General features: G+C 43.8%; 1 long non-coding RNA gene across 1 annotated transcript; it reads right to left on the bottom strand.

Annotated features, from left to right (window-relative positions):
• Nucleotides 1-4,200: 4,200 nt before the first annotated feature.
• LOC125956197 (uncharacterized) lies at nucleotides 4,201-20,020 on the bottom strand. Its single transcript, XR_007469156.1, has 3 exons — nucleotides 19,984-20,020; nucleotides 5,226-5,303; nucleotides 4,201-4,383 (listed from the first exon to the last, which is right to left on the bottom strand). It is a non-coding gene; the product is annotated as an uncharacterized LOC125956197 (long non-coding RNA).
• Nucleotides 20,021-20,376: the final 356 nt, after the last annotated feature.

Raw genomic sequence — 20,376 nt, forward strand, 5'->3', positions numbered from 1 at the left:
CACCTAGTTTACAATTTTTTTATTAATCTAATTTTTCGTCCAACAGCTGCCAGTTGTGTCGCAAGACCAAATTAGTTTGCCTATGAAGCCATGGCTTTCATGGCATCCGTGAGCGAGGCCGGAACCTCCACTAACACGGTGAGTTTTATTTATCAATTTATTAATAATACGAACGTTATTCATTGTTTTTATGTACCCGCACTATGCCGGGGTATTTAACAATCGTTTTGAATTAATCCTGTAATGGATTCGTTGCAAAATATCGGGCCAAATACATGCCGAATGTGCAAACCCCTGCGCCTCCATCACCTACGACCCCACCGCGCACAAGGACTCAAAGCCTGAAGCGCCGGTGGGATAAAGCGAAGCTCGAGTATACCGAGGAGGTGTTGAAGGTGCTCTCCGGACTTCACGCCACACAAAGTAGTTTGATCGAACTACTTTCTCGTCCGGAGACAGAGGACTCGGCCTTTGGAGGAGTGGTTGGGAAAAAGCTAGATGGCTATTCGCCTGTTCGTCGGAAGAAGGTCATGCTTCTGATAGAGAAGCTGTTTGTCTCGGAGGATAAGGTGCTGCTTCACGAGAAGTATGGCATTACCCTAGCCTAGTGTACATATGTATTTTTTTTTTCTTCAACTAGTATAATGTATGAACTGTAATCTCAAAAGACAAATCCTGAAATACATGAAATGAACTGAAACGAATGAACAGATCTTGCTTTGGTGTTTTGGTGTTTGGGCTTGATGCGGTGTAGCAGCATTTCAATATCGGGGCTGAATTTTTAAAAGATGTTAGCCTAAAGATACGATTCCCGCCAGAGAGGAGGAAACGAACGTGTGCCTGGTTTCGGAACCGTATCCGCCCTCATCAGACGGTTATTCAAAATCAAAAAAGTTAATAACTACTGTACCTTACCATAATCATGAAGTAGGGTAACTATGTTGGTGCATACTTCGGGGATGAAGCTGGAAATTGAATGTGTTGAAATCTGCAATAATTTCACAAACCCTTTAATATTTTGTTGATATAATATCGAATAATTGATATAATATCGATTTTGGAAAAAAGATAAGAACTTGACATTCGGGTCAATGTTTGTAATCTAGAAGAATTTGAAGAAGAAGAAACATTTATGATGGCAAAATTATTTTCTGGCCCATCTATGGCAATACCAAATCCTGAGTTACCTGATCGAGAAAACTCTGAAAGTAGCGAAATATTAAGTTCCGTTAGTAGTACGATGGCTGAAAATGCAGGTCAAGAGAGTGACGGCCTACAATATATAGTAGGATTTGTAGCCAAAAAGTTTAACTTAAAATATCCGGAACTTAATTTGGGTACTCAATCATTAAACATTAGGAGCGACCATAGTTACTTGCATCCACCAAGCTATTTACAGCACTTATCAGTAGGAGGATTGTTCGTACCATCCGAAAATTTCTTGAAATCATGCTATGAAATGGAAAAGATTTTCCAAAAAATTCATCCAGATGGAAAATTTAAGTACACCAAAAATATTGTAGCGAAATGCTCCACCGTAATCGAAAATCAAATGAAGGATCTGCCGGCACCGATCATATTTTGTATATATTTGATATATTCCTGGTCCCGGTTGCAGGTGGAAGTCGCTTTGCGGCTCGTATCGGTCGATGCAAAGCCAGCATCAAAAGAGCTTGACGACGGGATCCGGTAAGGAACTAATTACACCTAGTTTACAATTTTTTTTATTAATCTAATTTTTCGTCCAACAGCTGCCAGTTGTGTCGCAAGACCAAATTAGTTTGCCTATGAAGCCATGGCTTTCATATCATCCGTGAGCGAGGCCGGAACCTCCACTAACACGGTGAGTTTTATTTATCAATTTATTAATAATACGAACGTTATTCATTGTTTTTATGTACCCGCACTATGCCGGGGTATTTAACAATCGTTTTGAATTAATCCTGTAATGGATTCGTTGCAAAATATCGGGCCAAATACATGCCGAATGTGCAAACCCCTGCGCCTCCATCACCTACGACCCCACCGCGCACAAGGACTCAAAGCCTGAAGCGCCGGTGGGATAAAGCGAAGCTCGAGTATACCGAGGAGGTGTTGAAGGTGCTCTCCGGACTTCACGCCACACAAAGTAGTTTGACCGAACTACTTTCTCGTCCGGAGACAGAGGACTCGGCCTTTGGAGGAGTGGTTGGGAAAAAGCTAGATGGCTATTCGCCTGTTCGTCGGAAGAAGGTCATACTTCTGATAGAGAAGCTGTTTGTCTCGGAGGATAAGGTGCTGCTTCACGAGAAGTATGGCATTACCCTAGCCTAGTGTACATATGTATTTTTTTTTTCTTCAACTAGTATAATGTATGAACTGTAATCTCAAAAGACAAATCCTGAAATACATGAAATGAACTGAAACGAATGAACAGATCTTGCTTTGGTGTTTTGGTGTTTGGGCTTGCTGCGGTGTAGCAGCATTTCAATATCGGGGCTGAATTTTTAAAAGATGTTAGCCTAAAGATACGATTCCCGCCAGAGAGGAGGAAACGAACGTGTGCCTGGTTTCGGAACCGTATCCGCCCTCATCAGACGGTTATTCAAAATCAAAAAAGTTAATAACTACTGTACCTTACCATAATCATGAAGTAGGGTAACTATGTTGGTGCATACTTCGGGGATGAAGCTGGAAATTGACTGTGTTGAAATCTGCAATAATTTCACAAACCCTTTAATATTTTGTTGATATAATATCGAATAATTGATATAATATCGATTTTAGAAAAAAGATAAGAATTTGACATTCGGGTCAATGTTTGTAATCTAGAAGAATTTGAAGAAGAAGAAACATTTATGATGGCAAAATTATTTTCTGGCCCATCTATGGCAATACCAAATCCTGAGTTACCTGATCGAGAAAACTCTGAAAGTAGCGAAATATTAAGTTCCGTTAGTAGTACGATGGCTGAAAATGCAGGTCAAGAGAGTGACGGCCTACAATATATAGTAGGATTTGTAGCCAACAAGTTTAACTTAAAATATCCGGAACTTAATTTGGGTACTCAATCATTAAACATTAGGAGCGACCATAGTTACTCGCATCCACCAAGCTATTTACAGCACTTATCAGTAGGAGAATTGTTCGTACCATCCGAAAATTTCTTGAAATCATGCTATAAAATGGAAAAGATTTTCCAAAAAATTCATCCAGATGGAAAATTTAAGTACACCAAAAATATTGTAGCGAAATGCTCCACTGTAATCGAAAATCAAATGAAGGATCTGCCGGCACCGAACATCAAATATTTTGTATATATTTGATATATTCCTGGTCCCGGTTGCAGGTGGAAGTCGCTTTGCGGCTCGTATCGGTCGATGCGAAGCCAGCATCAAAAGAGCTTGACGACGGGATCCGGTAAGGAACTAATTACACCTAGTTTACAATTTTTTTTATTAATCTAATTTTTCGTCCAACAGCTGCCAGTTGTGTGGCAAGACCAAATTGGTTTGCCTATGAAGCCAGGACTTTCATGGCATCCGTGAGCGAGGCCGGAACCTCCACTAACACGGTGAGTTTTATTTATCAATTTATTAATAATACGAACGTTATTCATTGTTTTTATGTACCCGCACTATGCCGGGGTATTTAACAATCGTTTTGAATTAATCCTGTAATGGATTCGTTGCAAAATATCGGGCCAAAAACATGCCGAATGTGCATTAGATTATCTTTTGTTCGATGGGTTACACCCCGAAATTCACCCTCTTCTGCGATATTCGCATCCAGCTGAGGATTTTGTTTCCAATGCCTGTCGCTTTGCTCCTGATCGCTTGTAACCTTTTTTGTGTTTTCTGGCTCTAGCTCTATTGTGGTTTTCATTACTCGGAATCGACTTGATAATATCCCGAACGCCATCTCTACCGTCCTGCGTGCTCGGAAGTGCCGCTCGTTAAATATATGCGTTCAAGGAACCCCGGTCGATTGGTCCCTCCGAACGGTCTGATACAGTAATTTGTAAAAGCGAATGCCTTGTCACCTAGCACCATATACGGTACTTTCGGAGATGATGAAGGTTCATTCGCCAACGTTGTTGGTGCAGGAATATCTAATGAGTTGTTTTCGAGCATATTACAGATGTGAGAGTGGCGTAAAACTCCACCATCGGAGATGCGACCCTTACTCCCAACTTCTGCGAATAAAAAAAATGCAATTCGCATCGACTATGGCCAGCAACACCATGCTACAAAACCCCTTATAATTAAAATGATCGGTGCCACTGAAATTGGGTTTTATAATTTTGATATGCTTCCCGTCTATAGCGCCAATGGCATGCGGGGACTGCCATTTATTGAAAACTGTTGTTGATATTTGCATCCATTCTTCCTTTGTGACTGGAAGCTGCAAACAATAATAAAAAAATTAAGTCAATTAAACCATTAAATCAATTCAGTAATTTCAGCTCAACCAGAACCAAACGGAAGGGGGACCAACGCCACCAGCTACCCCCACTTCGACACCAACACCAACACCAGAACCGGTGCCAGGGTCAAGCCGGCGACCAGAGCAGACCCAGGAGCCTTCATCTGTGCCAGCCCCATCGCCACAAACCCCTGCGCCTCCACCACCTACGACCCCACCGCGCACAAGGACTCAAAGCCTGAAGCGCCGGTGGGATAAAGCGAAGCTCGAGTATACCGAGGAGGTGTTGAAGGTGCTCTCCGGACTTCACGCCACACAAAGTAGTTTGACCGAACTACTTTCTCGTCCGGAGACAGAGGACTCGGCCTTTGGAGGAGTGGTTGGGAAAAAGCTAGATGGCTATTCGCCTGTTCGTCGGAAGAAGGTCATACTTCTGATAGAGAAGCTGTTTGTCTCGGAGGATAAGGTGCTGCTTCACGAGAAGTATGGCATTACCCTAGCATACTACTAGTATAGTGTATGAAATGAATGAATCTGTGAAATGAATCTGTGAAATGAATGAAACTGTGATCTCAAAAGACAAATGCTGAAATACATGAAATGAACTGAAACGAATGATGAGGTCTTGCTTTGGTGTTTTGGTGTTTGGGCTACTACACCGCAGTAGTAGCTTTTCAATATCGGGGCTGAATTTTTAAAAGATGTTAGCCTAAAGATACGATTCCCGCCAGAGGAGGAAACGAACGTGTGCCTGGTTTCGGAACCGTATCCGCCCTCATCAGACGATTATTCAAAATCAAAAAAGTTAATAACTACTGTACCTTACCATAATCATGAAGTAGGGTAACTATGTTGGTGCATACTTCGGGGATGAAGCTGGAAATTGACTGTGTTGAAATCTGCAATAATTTCACAAACCCTTTAATATTTTGTTGATATAATATCGAAACAAAATACGAAAACATGATTATATACATATCGTGTAACAATACTCCAATACTCTTAAAATCCTCTACGGTGGCAAGATACCTCATCGTAACAATCAGCTTATCTCTAGCAGTGATTGCTTTGCGCATGACGGTATCTTGCCGCCTAATTTTTGGAGTGATTATCTCCATCAGATAGCGAAAATTTGATTTTTATATGCGCATGTAGTTTAATACAGTGGCCTTCGTTTCTTCTTGCTCAATCGATTCAAGAAGTTTGCCAGCTTGCTCATCTCATTCCAAAAAAAACGGTTTCATCCAAAGTCGACGTTGTTCCGGTTCCTCTCGATGCCGGAGCAAATCCATCCGCAGGAAATAAGACCACTCTTCACGAATTGTCCCAGCTTGTTGCCTTGTCAAGTTCTACATATGAATATAACTTCAAATGGGATTTCGGCAGAAATGATGATGATACCTATACTGCACTATATTGAAAACACTCATTAAAGCATACCATTGTTCTTCATTCGAATAGGCTACTCGAGAGATGACACATATCCATTATTGGCGCAGCCGTCCAGGTTTCAGTAGTGTGATCAGTTAACAAACAACAGTGGAAAAGATTTGCCAAATAATCGAATCTAAAGTGACTTCGTCCAAGAACATCGAGTGCTGAAGGTTTAACCGCACTTTGAGTAGAGGGTAACCGACACGCGGAGCACCGCCATCGTTTGCTGCAACTACGCGACACGACAGCAAAAATCGTAGCAGGAAAGAATTTCCCTACGTCCTAAGCAGTGAGTTTGGTTGAGTTACTTTTAACACTTTAAGTCGGCTTAGCAAACAAGCAAATCTTAGGTGAGAAACAAATGATCACATCGGTGAGTTTCTCTGGTGAGGTACATATCAGATAGTTGTACAACACTGTGTTAGGGAGTACTGCTAGATAGGGCCCTGAAACCAAGGGGATCTATCACACATACCTCTAAAGGAACCCCTTCCATACCTAAGCTGGTTAGAAATACTCAGTCAACGTGTAGAGATGGATAACGAAAACGTGAAGGATACGTCTGAAAAGATAGCATTAGCGATGGATACAATGCAGGCACAGATAACAAATCTGACTGCACAAATACAAAATCGGAACAATTTAACCACGCGAGAAGTGTCCATAGATTCATACTATAAAATTCCAGACCCGATCAAATCGTTGCAAAATTATGACGGGAACAAAAAACAGCTATCATCTTGGTTGAGCACTGCCGAAGAAACGATCGAAATGTTTAAGGAGCACGTAAGCCATCAACAGTACAGAACGTACGAAACTGCTATTAAGAACAAAATAACCGGCAAAGCAGCCGACATTCTTTGGCTTGCTGGTGACCTTCGCGATTTCGCCCAAATAAAAGACACTCCTATCAACGACATAGGCGATCGGCAAGAGTTATCCACATACAAGTCGTAATTATGGCAGAATAAAATGACAGAACACACTAGCAACCACACTCCAGACAGAAATTCAATAGAGAAACCTATAAGAACAAATCATTTATCTTCTCTTGAAAAAACTTCCTTAATCGATACAATTCTCGAAAAGAATGTATTATTCAAAGAAATTGAAAAATTAACGCCAACAACCATGGTAAAACATAAAATAGTAACGACAAACGAAGAACCAATATACACAGTAGAATACAAACAAGGCAAAGCGAATGTTGTAGCAGATACACTTAGTCGAAAAACAGAAAATACCAGCAAAATTAAAGCCCACAACGTACAATTCTTCAACTCCAAGCTAGAAGACGAAGATTTAGATAAAAATCGTTGAGCTAATACTTCCAGCGATCACTTCATAAAATCAATAGTAAGACCGATAAACTATTACAAAAACCAAACAATCATAATCGAAACATCCGATCAAGCGACGGAGGTTACAAAAACACCTTTCCCAAACTACATAAGAGTAGCCATTAGCAAACAATCTTTCAGCAAGGAAAGCATAACTGCTTGCTTGCAAAAGTATAACAACGGAAAACAAATACAGCATTACTCGCACCTGAAAGTTTTTTAACAACACCAGATTCTTTGTTATTTCTCATTTCCGTGTCCAAGATGTTCGATGCGAAAATACACAAGACCAACTCATCACAAAAGAACACGAAAGAGCACACCGAAGCATTAATGAAGTGGAAGTGGAACTAATTCAATTAGTTGAAGGCACCCCTTGCCTTTGGGACAGGCTGCATGCAATGTATAGAAATGCATTCCGGTAGGGTGAAGTTTGGGAGGTCATAGCGTCGCAAATTGGGCAATCGAGCGACTTCTGCCGGAAAAAATGGAAGTCGCTCCAAGCGTCTTACCGCACCACGAGAAGTAATCTTCTCAAATCGATGGTGACGGGGAGCGGTAAGTGATTCAATTTACATATAAAATAGACATGTTTAGTTACCATTTCCTATAAAGAAACATGATTTTCCCTCCAACAGCTGCTTGTTCGGTTGCAAAACCGGTATGGTTCGGGTATGAGGCCATGTCGTTCCTGCAGGACTCCTTCGACGCGGGGTCCTCAATCGACACGGTGAGTTGTATTGTTTATAAGAATAATTTTCACACATACGCCTATTCTTCATGGTTCATTTGAAAGTGTCTAGTCAAATACATTCGCATTTCCAAAAGATTATTGCTTGGGCGAAGATTTACACCTGGCAGCGGCTCTAGAAGCTCGTTTGTATCAACGTCTTGTTGGTAGTTGTCTAGTGATATCTGCTCCTGTCCCCTCCGTATAAAATTGTGCAAGTAGAATGTAGCTAGCATAATTTTGTTTGCGGTGTCTTCGTGTTGTTCCAATACCGTTTTATGCACTCGAAATCTTGACGATAATATCCCGAACGCCATCTTTACGGTCATGCGCGCTCGGGAGTGCCGGTAATTGAAAATTCCTTCCACTGATCCCGATCGAGTATCTCCACCAAAAGGTCTAATACAGTATGTTGTGAAGGCGAATGCCTTGTCCTCTAAAAACATATAAGGGACTTTAATAGGGGAGTGTGGGTCGTTAGCCAAGCATTCTGGCTCCGGTATTTCCAGTAAATTATTTTCAAGCTTGGTGTACAGTTTAGAGTGCCGTAAAACTCCGCCATCGGAAATTCGGCATCCGCGTACATAAAATTAGAATTTGCATCAACTATGGCCAACCAGACGATGCTACAGAAATGTTTGTAATTGAAGTTATCTGACCCCGAAAGATTAGGTTTTTTTTATGCGGATATGTTTTCCATCTATGGCCCCTATAGCATGCGGGAACTGCCATCTGGCTTGAAATGTCTCCGATACACGTAACCATTCATCCTTTGTAGCCGGTAGCTGCAAAAGATAATTGAAAATTTACATTGACTCATAAATTTTTTCAACAATATTTGAGAACGGATCCTTGGTAGTTGTCAAGAAACGATTGACGCCAGCGGGAGAGGAAGAGGGAGAGAAATTGTCGGAGAGGTCTTGCAGGGCGAACGACCTGCCCGACGGCCGAAAAGAAAGGCGAGAGAGAGGTCAGTCGCGAAACAAGGGTCAGTGGTGAAACAAGGGTCAGTCGCGAAAGAAGAGCACGAGAGGAGACTCTTTTTTTTCAACGTGGAAAACGAGTGAAAACGGAAAACGTGCGAAAACTTGTGTGTTAATAAAGTTAAATCCCGTTTGAAGAAAGCGTCAAGTGTTATTCGCGACAGTAGTGGTATTAAAATCATACAAGGCTAATCTAACCATTTTCCTTTCTTTTTTAGCTTTACCAACCTGGAAAAAAAAGGGACCATTCTACCACCGACAGCCACCATTCTACCACCGACAACCACCATTCTACCAGCGACAGCAACCGTTCCATCACCAATAGCAACCGTTTCACTGCCAGCGCCGACTACACCACCAGGAGTGTCGACAATTCCACCGCCAGCGCCGACCACACCACCCCGCATGAGGGCAAACAATGTCAAGAGGCGGTGGAATGAGGCTAACTTGCAGTATAATGAGGAAGTTTTGAAAGTGATGTCTGCGATGCAAGGAGTAGCAGAAAAGTTGGAGAACCTACTATCGCAACCAGAGACAGAGGGGACAATATTCGGCACGATGGCGGCCAAAAAGCTGGACGCCATATCCCCTCTCCGCCGCAGAAAACTAATCCTTTAATTTGAAAAGCAATTGTTGGCGGAGGAGGAGTTGCGGCTGTATGAAAATCATGGGGTCCGCATGGAATCATGTATATATGTAAAAATTTTTTTTTTCGTTAGTTGTAGTGATACTTATGTTTAATCATTCCTGCACATATTTCTTCGTTAGTAATTAAGGTATGAATTGTTCCTTTCGATACTGATGTGATATTGTGTTAAGGACATGTGATAGCGAACTAATGAAATATACAAATGAAGTAAACAATACGAACCAATAGTTAAGTGTGTTTACGTGTTTACGCTATTGCAAGTTGAAGAGTTTCTTGTTGGGATTGGCCAAAGCAGAAACGGTCACTAATATTGCTTTGGAGTCTTCCTTAAGCCATGGTGGCTCGGCCAAGGCACATGTTAGATTGCCGAAGGTCGAGCTACCCAGCTTCGACGGGTCGATGACCGCGTGGTTGACGTTTCGAGATAGATTCACGAGCATGATACACGCCGTAGAGGATATTCCTCCGGTGTTAAAATTACAATATTTGTTGGCCTCACTCAAAGACGAAGCAGCTCGTCAATTTGAGCATATGGAAATTACCGCAGACAATTACGCAATCACGTGGAGTGCACTTGTGAAAAAATACGATAATAAGCGAATGCTAGTGAGCGAATATTATAGAGCATTGCATTTTTTGCCGTCGATAAAAAGGACTGCGTCGAGGACTTATTCCTCCTAGTGGACGATATCATTCGTCATGTGAAAGGTTTAGAGCGGCTCGGAGAACCGGTGGAGCAGTGGGACACGCCATTATCCAATATGGTGTTCCTTAAGCTGGACGATGACTCGTTGCTGGCTTGGGAGACGTACTCATTTGGACGAGAGAGAGACACCTATGCAGACGTACTGGAGTGTTTGCAAGAGAGGATCAGTATTCTCAATTCGAAAATTCGTCAACCGGAGCCCGACGCTCCAATGGCCGGTACTAGCAAGGTGACCGGCACCAATACCAAAAGACCAGCATCAGGAGTAGAGGGAAGAATTTTGCGCGGTGGATTGGCGGCGTCATGCGTCGCTGTGCAAAGGAGAAAATGTCCGTCCACCAAATCTACCGTCCCGAATAGTTGACGTCGGAGCATGGAGAATACCAAGTCACGTGGAATTGGCGGATCCACAATTCAATGTACCAGGCGAGGTCGATTTGATTTTAGGAGCGGAAATATTCTTCAATTTGGTTTTGGATGAGAGAGTGGAGTTAGGTGAACAGTATCCTACATTAGTTAAAATATCACTAGGATGGATAATCAGTGGAGCATACAATCCACAACCGGCTACGATATTAGTGAGTTGTGCTGCAGTGTCAAACGAAGCCACGTTAGACGCAATGTTCGAAAAAAAGTTTGTGATAGAAGGAGTTGGTGATGCAAGATGCTGGAGTCCAGACGAACAGAAGTGTGAAGACATATTCAAAGAGTCAACCACGCGGGATGAGAGTGGGAGATATGTTGTGAGATTGCCAATCAAGCGGCCCATGCGGTTGGGAGAATCATTACAAGAAGCACGACGTCGATTCGCAGCGTTAGAAAGACGTTTCGGTCGTGAACCGCATACAAGGTGCGAATACGACAACTTCGTAAAGGAATACATAGAGCTGGAATACATGACCGAAGTGTCCGAGAGTGAGGCTGTGGGAAAGGCATATTATATCCCTCATCATCGAGTGTTCAAGGCAACCAGCACCACTACAAAATGTCGTGTCGTCTTTGATGCGTCCTGCAAAACATCAAATGGACTGTCATTCGATGACAACCTTTTGGTCGGACCGACGATGCAGCAAGATTCAACAGAGATTTTATTGAGACGGCGCACTAAACCGATAGCGATAGTGGCAGACGTTGAAAAAATGTACAGGCAAGTGTGGGTGCATAAGGACGATAGGCATTTGCAACGAATTTTGTGGAGAATCAGCGAGAATGAGTCAATCAAGACGTATGAGCTCAACACTGTTACATATTACTGTTACGGCGTCCGCGCCATTTCTAGCTATCAGAGCATTGCAACAAATGGTGTTAGACCACGGCGATGAACATCCCCTGGCAGCTAATATTTCGAAGGATTTCTATGTGGATGATCTGTTGTCCGGAGCAAGAACGCAAGAGGATGCAAGAGTATTGGGCACAGAAATCCAAACGCTCTTCAACAAGGGAGGTTTTCTACTGAGAAAATGGGCATCGAACGATCCTAGTGTTCTTCCAAGCGCGGAGCGAGCTCAACCCCGAGAAAAGAGAATTGTTGGCCAATCAGAATGAAACAGTGTCAACGCTGGGGTTGAGTTGGAACCCTACCAACGATACGCTAGGAGTGAAGATAGAACTGAGTACCCCCAAGATTCGGCCTATAACGAAGCGATCAGTGTTGAGGACCATCGCAAAGATACACGATCCTCTCGGCATCATAGACACGGTAAAAGAGGTGAGAGAATGGCCAGTTGCAAGTCATGTAAAAGATCAAGCAATCGAATTCAGAGTAGAAGAAAAGGTGGTGACATCTGCAACGACTGGTGTTACCGATAGTCCCGATATCGATAACGCGATTATCGGTAGGGATCGTGCGCAGCCGCAAGAGGCTCCCCGGTGCGTACGTGTGCGTGCGCGCAGGAGGGCATGTTAACGAAAGGTGATAAGGAAAAGAGAGTGTTAGTCAAGCAGCCGGGAACAGCAGACTGTTTTTTGAGCTGCCGCTTCATTTTGACTAATGAAATAAACAGAGCTACATAAAACGAGTTCTCGCTGCACCTTTGCATTTAACAACAACTGGAAATGATAAAAGGGATTCAATTAATGAACTAATAGAGCGATTTTCCAACTTTCAAAAGGTTATTAGAGTAGTTGCTTATTGCAGCAGATTTTGTCAAAAAATAAAGGTGTCAGTCCAGTGTCTTAACTGTAGACGACTTGAGGCGATCAGAAGCAACGATTCTACGCGTGGTGCAGCGTGAAATGTTTTAAGAAGAATTGAAGGCCCTTCGAGGAGGAAAGGCAGTTGGAAGATCGCCAAGATTGAAGGGACTCTGTCCATACGTGGATGAGGAGCAGCTGATTCGCGTGGGTGGCAGGTTAGAACAATCAGTGTTAAGGCGGGACAGCAAGCACCCGTTAATTTTGCCGGGAAAGCATCAATTGGCAAATCTGGTGGCTGAGTATTATCACAAAATTTCACTGCATGGCGGAGCGCAGTTGGTGCACAGTACCATACGGCAAACATTTTGGATACTTAATGGCCGTGGTGTGGTAAAGCGAGCGATACGTGAGTGTGTTAGGTGTGTGAAATGTCGCCCAACAATGTTATAACAACCGATGGCAGAACTACCCCTGCAACGGGTCAAGCAAGTGAGACCATTTGCAGTCACGGGAGTAGACTATGCTGGGCCATTATACATAAAAGGACACCATCGCAAGGCTGCTCCAACTAAGAGATATGTTGCAGTGTTTATTTGTTTCGTAACAAAGGCGGTATATCTTGAGTTGGTGCCAGAGCTAACGACTTTTGCATTTTTAGCTGCATTGAGGCGTTTCACGGCGCGAAGAGGATGGGTTACGGAGTTACATTCCGATAACGGTACGAACTTCCGTGGTGCAGCTAACCATCTCAACGAGCTATACAAGTTGCTGCAGAGTCCGGCTCATCAAGAAGAAATAGCGGTTTGGTGTACCGAGCATCGAATCCAGTGGAGCTTCATACCACCGGCATCACCTCATTTCGGCGGCTTGTGGGAGGCCGCGGTGAAATCCATGAAACACCACCTAACAAGAGTTGTAGGAACGAACCATTTGTCATACGAGGACATGTCAACACTTCTCGCTGAGGTGGAGGCATGTATGAACTCAAGGCCACTAACACCAATCTCCGATGACCCTACAGACGTAGAAGCATTAACCCCAGGACATTTTTAATAGGGGGAAATCTACAGACCGTGTCAGACGTCAGCTTGAGGGATATCCCAGTAAACAAATTGAATCATTGGAGGCAGGTACAGAGTTATGTGCAAAAATTGTGGGTGCAATGGCACCATGAATATTTACAATCGTTGCAAAAGAGAGCTAAGTGGCACGGGAACCCCGTTAAGATAGACAGAGGTCAATTGGTAGTAGTGAAAGAAGATAACATACCCATAGGCAAATGGCTTTAGCTAGAGTGTTGGATATCCACCCTGGAATGAATGATATTGTGCGCGTCGTCACCGTACGGTTTTGGAAATGGAAAGATATATCGTAGGTCAGTGACAAGAGTAGCAATATTATCAATAAGCGAATCTGCTTAGAAAAAACCCAAGGGTTTTTGGTGGCCGGAATGTTGACGTCGATAAGGATGTGTGAAACGGGCGAATAGAGCGAAGCGGGCGAATAACAAATACACGGGACGGAGTCGAATAAAAGAGTGAATAAAGACAGTCGAACTACAACCTTCGTGGAATACACATCGTGGATTAGACTTTTGAGCAACATTTTTGGTGTTGCTTAGCGTCAGCTTAACGGTTCAGTCGTGACTCAGTTCGCATCCGCTGTTTTTCTCATCTCCTTAGTGGTTTTCCGAGGTTCTGCGCAGTTTTAGAGACTGTTTCTGGCGTGTTATCCCGGTAAGATTCAGACTTTGCGAGGCCGTCGGCATACTCGCGCTATTAACTGCAATATTCGTTTTGGAAAATTCCGGCGTCGCTGTGAGCCGCTATCAGTGCTGCAATGGCCGCCTGTGGTGTGTGTTCCCGTCCACTGGATGGAGACTTTGTCAGTTACAGCGGTGGGCTTGGAGGATTGCCCTGTAGCCGGGGCTTTTCCATCCGGACTGCCTGAAGCTTGGAAAGCAATGCATTAAAAAAGTGTTAGCTAATCAAAACCTGAGATGGTTTTGCGACGATTGTCGGAAGGTTGTTTTGGTTCCAGGGAGCCATTCATTTTGCGAGCTCTCTCGTCTCATTGATGAGAAGTTAGGAGGGCTGCTGAGGGAAATTGACCTCCGATTCTCTCGTGGCCTGGCTCCCAGCATGGATTTGGCTGCATCCGCCGCGGCATGCAGCCCGTGCCCGAGTTCATCTGCTATTTCTTCTAGGGCCGCCGCACCCACTTCATCTCACTGTACTACACCATCGACAGCCTCAGCGAATCCCACACCTGCGAAGCCTAATACGGTTACGGAGGATACCACTATTCCTACTACGGCATCTGCTCTCACTCCATCTCACTGCACTACACCATCGATGGCACCAGCATGTTGCCAGCTTGGGAGAGGGGTACTGGGGATGCGCTTACACAAACACAAACAGCTACAGCGCAGCCTGCTCGAGTCTGCACAGAAACAGACTTTGCCCACGGATGCGCTAAATCTCGTCGTCGGAGCACCTCAATCCAGCCTGTTGCTTCTAACCGGCCAGCTAGGGGCATCCACGGCGCGGCTCCTAAATCGACTACACAGGCACGACGCACCTCTACCTCCCCTATTGATGGCTCTCCCTCGGCTGCACATCACGCTCTACTCAACTCGACCTCGACTGCAGAGCTACTACCTCTCCACTCTCACCAACACCAGCACTACAACATGGGGCCGGACCGTCACCTGCTGACAGTATTATCGCCGACTGTCTTGCCACGCCAAGGTTCTGCCTTTATCTGTCTGGATTCAAACCCAGATGCACCGAGGAGAGACTGACGAAGTACCTCGAAGCGCGGCTTGGCACCGTTGATCTGCGGGTGCACCGGCTGACTAAGGCTGGCGCGGACATAGACAGATTGTCGTTTGTCTCCTTTAAGGTCAGCCTACCCACACAACTACGCGCACTTGTATTGTCTCCAGCCACGTGGCCGGTGTCAATTCTTTTCGGCGAGTTTGTTAGCCGGCCTTTGCACAGGCCGCTGGGCTCTCGTGCCACGGTGGCGGTAGAACAAGAGGTTTCTCCTCTTGGGACTGGGAGGATGTCACTACGACAACGACATCTCTGTTTACAATCAGAACGTCCGTGGTATTCGTACGAAGCTCGACGACCTACGGTTGGCTCACACTCACCGACATCTTCGCATCTATTATCAAAACGTTCGTGGTCTCAGAACTAAGCTTCAGGAGCTCAGTTTGGCTCTCACAGAATGTGACTTCGATATCATCGTGTTGACCGAAACGTGGCTAGATGCTACGATGCCATCGGCTATGCTTAATTCCAAGCGATATGTTATTCACCGGACTGATCGCAGCTCTGCTACGAGTTCTCATCAACGTGGCGGCGGGGTCCTGATTGCTGTCGCTTCAGACCTCCGCTCCCAGCTGATAACTCATCATGTACGAGGCCTAGAGCAAGTGTCCAAAGACCAAAGTTAATTGTTCTGAGGGAGCACTCCTAATTGGTGCAATATATCTTCCACCCAACATTAGCTCCGATATTGGCCATAGAACTTTACTGAACGAATCGCTACTGGACATTTCTTTAAGGATGAAGAGCAATGATCGGCTTCTGTTGTTAGATGATTTTAATCAACCTTCGATTTCGTTGAGCCAAACAGCATCATCTGATCATGCCTCTGGAGGACAGTTCATCTACCTTGCACCGTCATCGCATTCCTCGGCTGGACTTGAGTTCATTGATATTATGGACTCGTTCAACCTCTTCCAGTTGAATGGAGCAAAGAACCATTTGGAGAGGACATTAGATCTTGTTTATGCTGATGTATATGCTGCCCAACTGACTTCCGTTTCGACGCATGTCGATCCGCTCTTACCTATAGACCTGCACCATCCACCGTTAGAGATACTAAGCGATATTTCGGTGTCTCCGGAATAACCTGACACCGCTACTGTGAGCCGTTTCGATTTCAAGCGTACTGATTTCGAAAAGCTCAACAACTTGATTAGAGACTTTGACTCTAGTTTACTAGTAAACAAATCTATGTCGATTGATGAGATCGTTGAATAGCTATCTGATTTTGTCCGTGCTGCACTTGTTTGTTGTGTGCCTGTATTGATGCCTGTACGTCATCCCCCATGGAGCAATGAACGCCTGAAAGCCCTTAAGCGTAAGAAAGCCAGGGCATTACGGCGATATAGAAAACGGAAAACTAACTGCACGCGCGCATGTGTATTCTGATAGCCTGAATCACTACCGGAACACTAACAGAAGCAGACATTCTAAGTACGTGTTTAACCTGCAACGGTCCATGGGCAGCAATCCCAAACGTTTCTGGAACCTGGTTAAGAGTCGTTGTGGCAGTAAGGCAGCCATTCCAAAAACATTGCATTACGACGGAATGACTACGGACATGGATGCTGAGTCTTGTGAACTATTTGCGGCGCGTTTCTCTAAGTGGTTCGTTTCATCTAATAACTGCCCCGAGTTTTCAGCTAACGCTGTTCGAGATACGCCTGCCGACGTTATTGATTTCCCGTTGCTAGTTGGCGATGAATTGATGGTAGGCAATGCTATCGCTCGGTTGAAGCAATCTTACCACCCTGGTCCCGACGGAATCCCGGCATGTGTGGTAAAGGGCTGCAGTGATGTTCTGGCACCATTGCTCACCATGATCTTCAACAAATCGTTGGACCCCAGCGATGTGTTCAACTATCGGGGCGTCACATCGGTGAACGCCTTTGCCAAAGTCATCGAAATAGTCGTGCAAGGAGCTTTATTCAACTGCTCGAGGCAGATTATATCTCCTCTCCAACACGGTTTTGTCCCGAGACGTTCGACGACATCACTCCTGTTTGAATTCGTCAGTTACTGTAAACGTAGCCTCGATCGGGGCCATCAAATCGATGCGGTTTACACCGATTTTCGAGCAGCGTTCGATTCGGTTTCACATCCGGTCCGGAACTCCGTAATATCGAAGTCTTATAAGCTGCTCGGACTAGTATATCGCATGACGGCAGATTTTTCGGATCCGATGTGCATCAAAGCAGTGTACTGCAGTTTGGTTCGTTCGGAGCAGGACTGCGTTGTCTGGTGCCCGTATACGGCCAATCACATATCCCGCATAGAAAGCATACAACGTAGATTCACCAGGTTCGCATTGCGTCGCTTCTCCTGGATAAGACGTGGCACAATGCCGCCTTATTTAACTCGTTGCCTGTTATTAGGACTGGAGCCACTATCAATGAGACGTGCAGTCAGCCAATGTTCCTTCATTGCCGGGCTCCTTGAGGGCTCTATAGATTCGCCGTCACTCCTGGACGCCTTAGATATCCATGTTCCTGCCCGTAACCTCCGTTCCAGTATGTTCCTGTCGGTCGCCAATGCTCGTTCGATCTTTGGCAGGTTTGAGCCGTTGGCATTTGCAGTTAGGCAATTTAACGCGAACTTCGCCAGATTTAATTTCGGTGACCCGCTGCGCTCCTACCGTGATGTTTTACGTTTGAATGTGATTGATGTTGTGTCCTGTACGTCTTAGTTTCTAAGTGTTTGATTAGGCATATGTAGCCCGTCAATCTATTTGATTATAATAAACAACAACAATAATAAACAACAACAATAAGAATCCATTACAATTTTTGGATGAACAACACTCAATTCCAGCAGTAAAAATACTGCATTTTCAAACTGTAAACCAAAATCTGAATTATAGCTGTCCGAATTAGTACAGGGGGTCCTGTAATCAGTGTGTCACTTTCACGTTGCCTGTACAATAAAATGACATCATGAAAGGAAAGAGCAACTTTTAAAATCTTTACTTTTAAAACACACTTATGCTACAGGAGCCTAAAATTTTCTTTTGCTTCGGTATCACTTTCAGTATCCGGTGTCAACGAAAAACGCCGAAAGTATGTTCAATTTAAAGTGATCACAATCTGAATTCCCTTTTGTTCTTGTTTTCAGCAACAGTGGCACCAGCGCTTGGCTACTGCGATGTATGTCTTTCTTTTTTAGCCTTTGGCTTTTGAGGAACGGAAAGCAGCAATGCCAACTATTGCTCAAATTGGTTCAAGATATTCCATTCGAGTTGTCGAACGTATGATAACCACAATAGGTCGTAATCAACAAAACAATAAAATATATGATTTAACATGGGTAATTTTACATTTAAAAATCTCTAAAATATGGCACTATCCAGTTCTGAGAAAAATGTCCAGAAACAAGCAATTAACAGAATTAAAAAATGATTTGTCAGACTAACCACTATTAACCATTTGAATGAAATCTTTTGTTTTTAGATATTTCCAACAACATTTAAACAACTGAGTACGATAAGACTAGAACCGTGCACCAACGCATATTTTTTTTAGTGAAAGACAGTGTCGAGTTGATAAGGCAATCGAAAATCACCACATAGCACTGAGGGTAGTTCACAACAAGGCTGTGAAGGTGTGTCAACCGATATCAATGATCCTCAGTTCTTAAAACTCATCACAACAGCTGCTATGTGCAGAAACATAAAAAGTATGATTAAAGAGACGATAACGCAAGCCCTCGAAATAAGTTCCACATCAAACTTCCCATCTCCAAAACCATGAGTTGCCATCTTCCACTCATCCAGTCCAGTCAGATCATACAGTTGTGCATCTGAGCCTTTGCTAGCGTTCCTACTCACAGTTCCGTCCCCAGCATCCAACCTTATCATTCAATTCAATTATGTATCACAATTAACAACACTAACACGCCTATATCTTCAAATATCCCAACCTAAATCCCAGCGAGATGCAAGTAATTACCAATAGAATTAAGGGTAGTCATTAACCAGAGTTAATCGTAAAACAGTGTCATTTTAAATGCTATTATTATTCCATATTTCCCTAATTTCATGTTCGTTGGCCAATTCATGCTTCATTGGTCGGATAACTGTGATCAGAAACATCCTCCTCCCTGCTGCAATATCCTATTTATTCCATCAGTGATAGCCATCCATCACATGCCAAGCCATAGCAGCCAATCTAAATGATTGTTTGGCCTACAAGGTTTAAATATATCGTGATCGTGCAATCACACATGTTGCAGCAACAGTCAAAACAATTAATTACTTGGTGACAGATTGAACGAACGAAATCATTATTTGATCGCGTAAACCGGTACCTCAAAACGGTTATAAAAACGACTCTTGTGTCAAGAATGATGATAAGAAGATAATATCAAGTGAAATCATAGCTCGAAACCGTTCGATCGAAATTGTCTTTGAAAGATTCTTTAATCCTTATTTTTCTCTAGGAGCAGTGTAACACATTGTTAGCCGTTCAGCGATGATCATCTGGTGTCGATGAGAGCTGCGTCATACAATGCAAGTACAATCCCAGACGCATATTTCCGAAAACAATCAAATATGAATTGTGAGAGGAACATGCCGCGAAACCATACTTCGCGGCATAGAGCCTTCAGCCTTCACGACTGCCGTGCCGGTACGCGAACGACTCAACACTCCTGTCTTTTACTCGGTTGGTATCCCGGTCTTTCCACCTTCCGCCGAAAAGGAGGCACTGGTGAGTGCACCCTCTACCGGCCATCTCTAATAAGCCATCCCCGAAAGCGAAGCGTACCTACCTTCCACCTTCACCTTCATTTTCATCTTCGACATCTGGTATCATGGAAAACGGTGTGTCACGAAACACTCGATACGTTCCACCCATCAATCTCCGGCTAGTGACTTCCAATGCCCTTAAACTCTTCCGGACTGATGGCTTACATATGTACATCTTTTGTATTTGTTCTCGCCCTAAAATACAGTCGACTAAACAATGAAATATATAATTTAACATCGCTAAGTTTACATAAAAAAACTCAAAAATAAAACACTATACAGTTCTAAGGAAAACGTCCAGAAACAAACAATTAACACATTCCAACAGTTGTTGGTCAGTCTTACCAGCTAAGTGGAAAAGATATCTCTATAGGACACTTCTTTCTGGATAACGAATGGAGAGCATTTGCGAAAGG

Source organism: Anopheles darlingi, chromosome 3, assembly GCF_943734745.1.
Source record: "Anopheles darlingi chromosome 3, idAnoDarlMG_H_01, whole genome shotgun sequence".
NCBI lineage: Eukaryota > Metazoa > Arthropoda > Insecta > Diptera > Culicidae > Anopheles > Anopheles darlingi.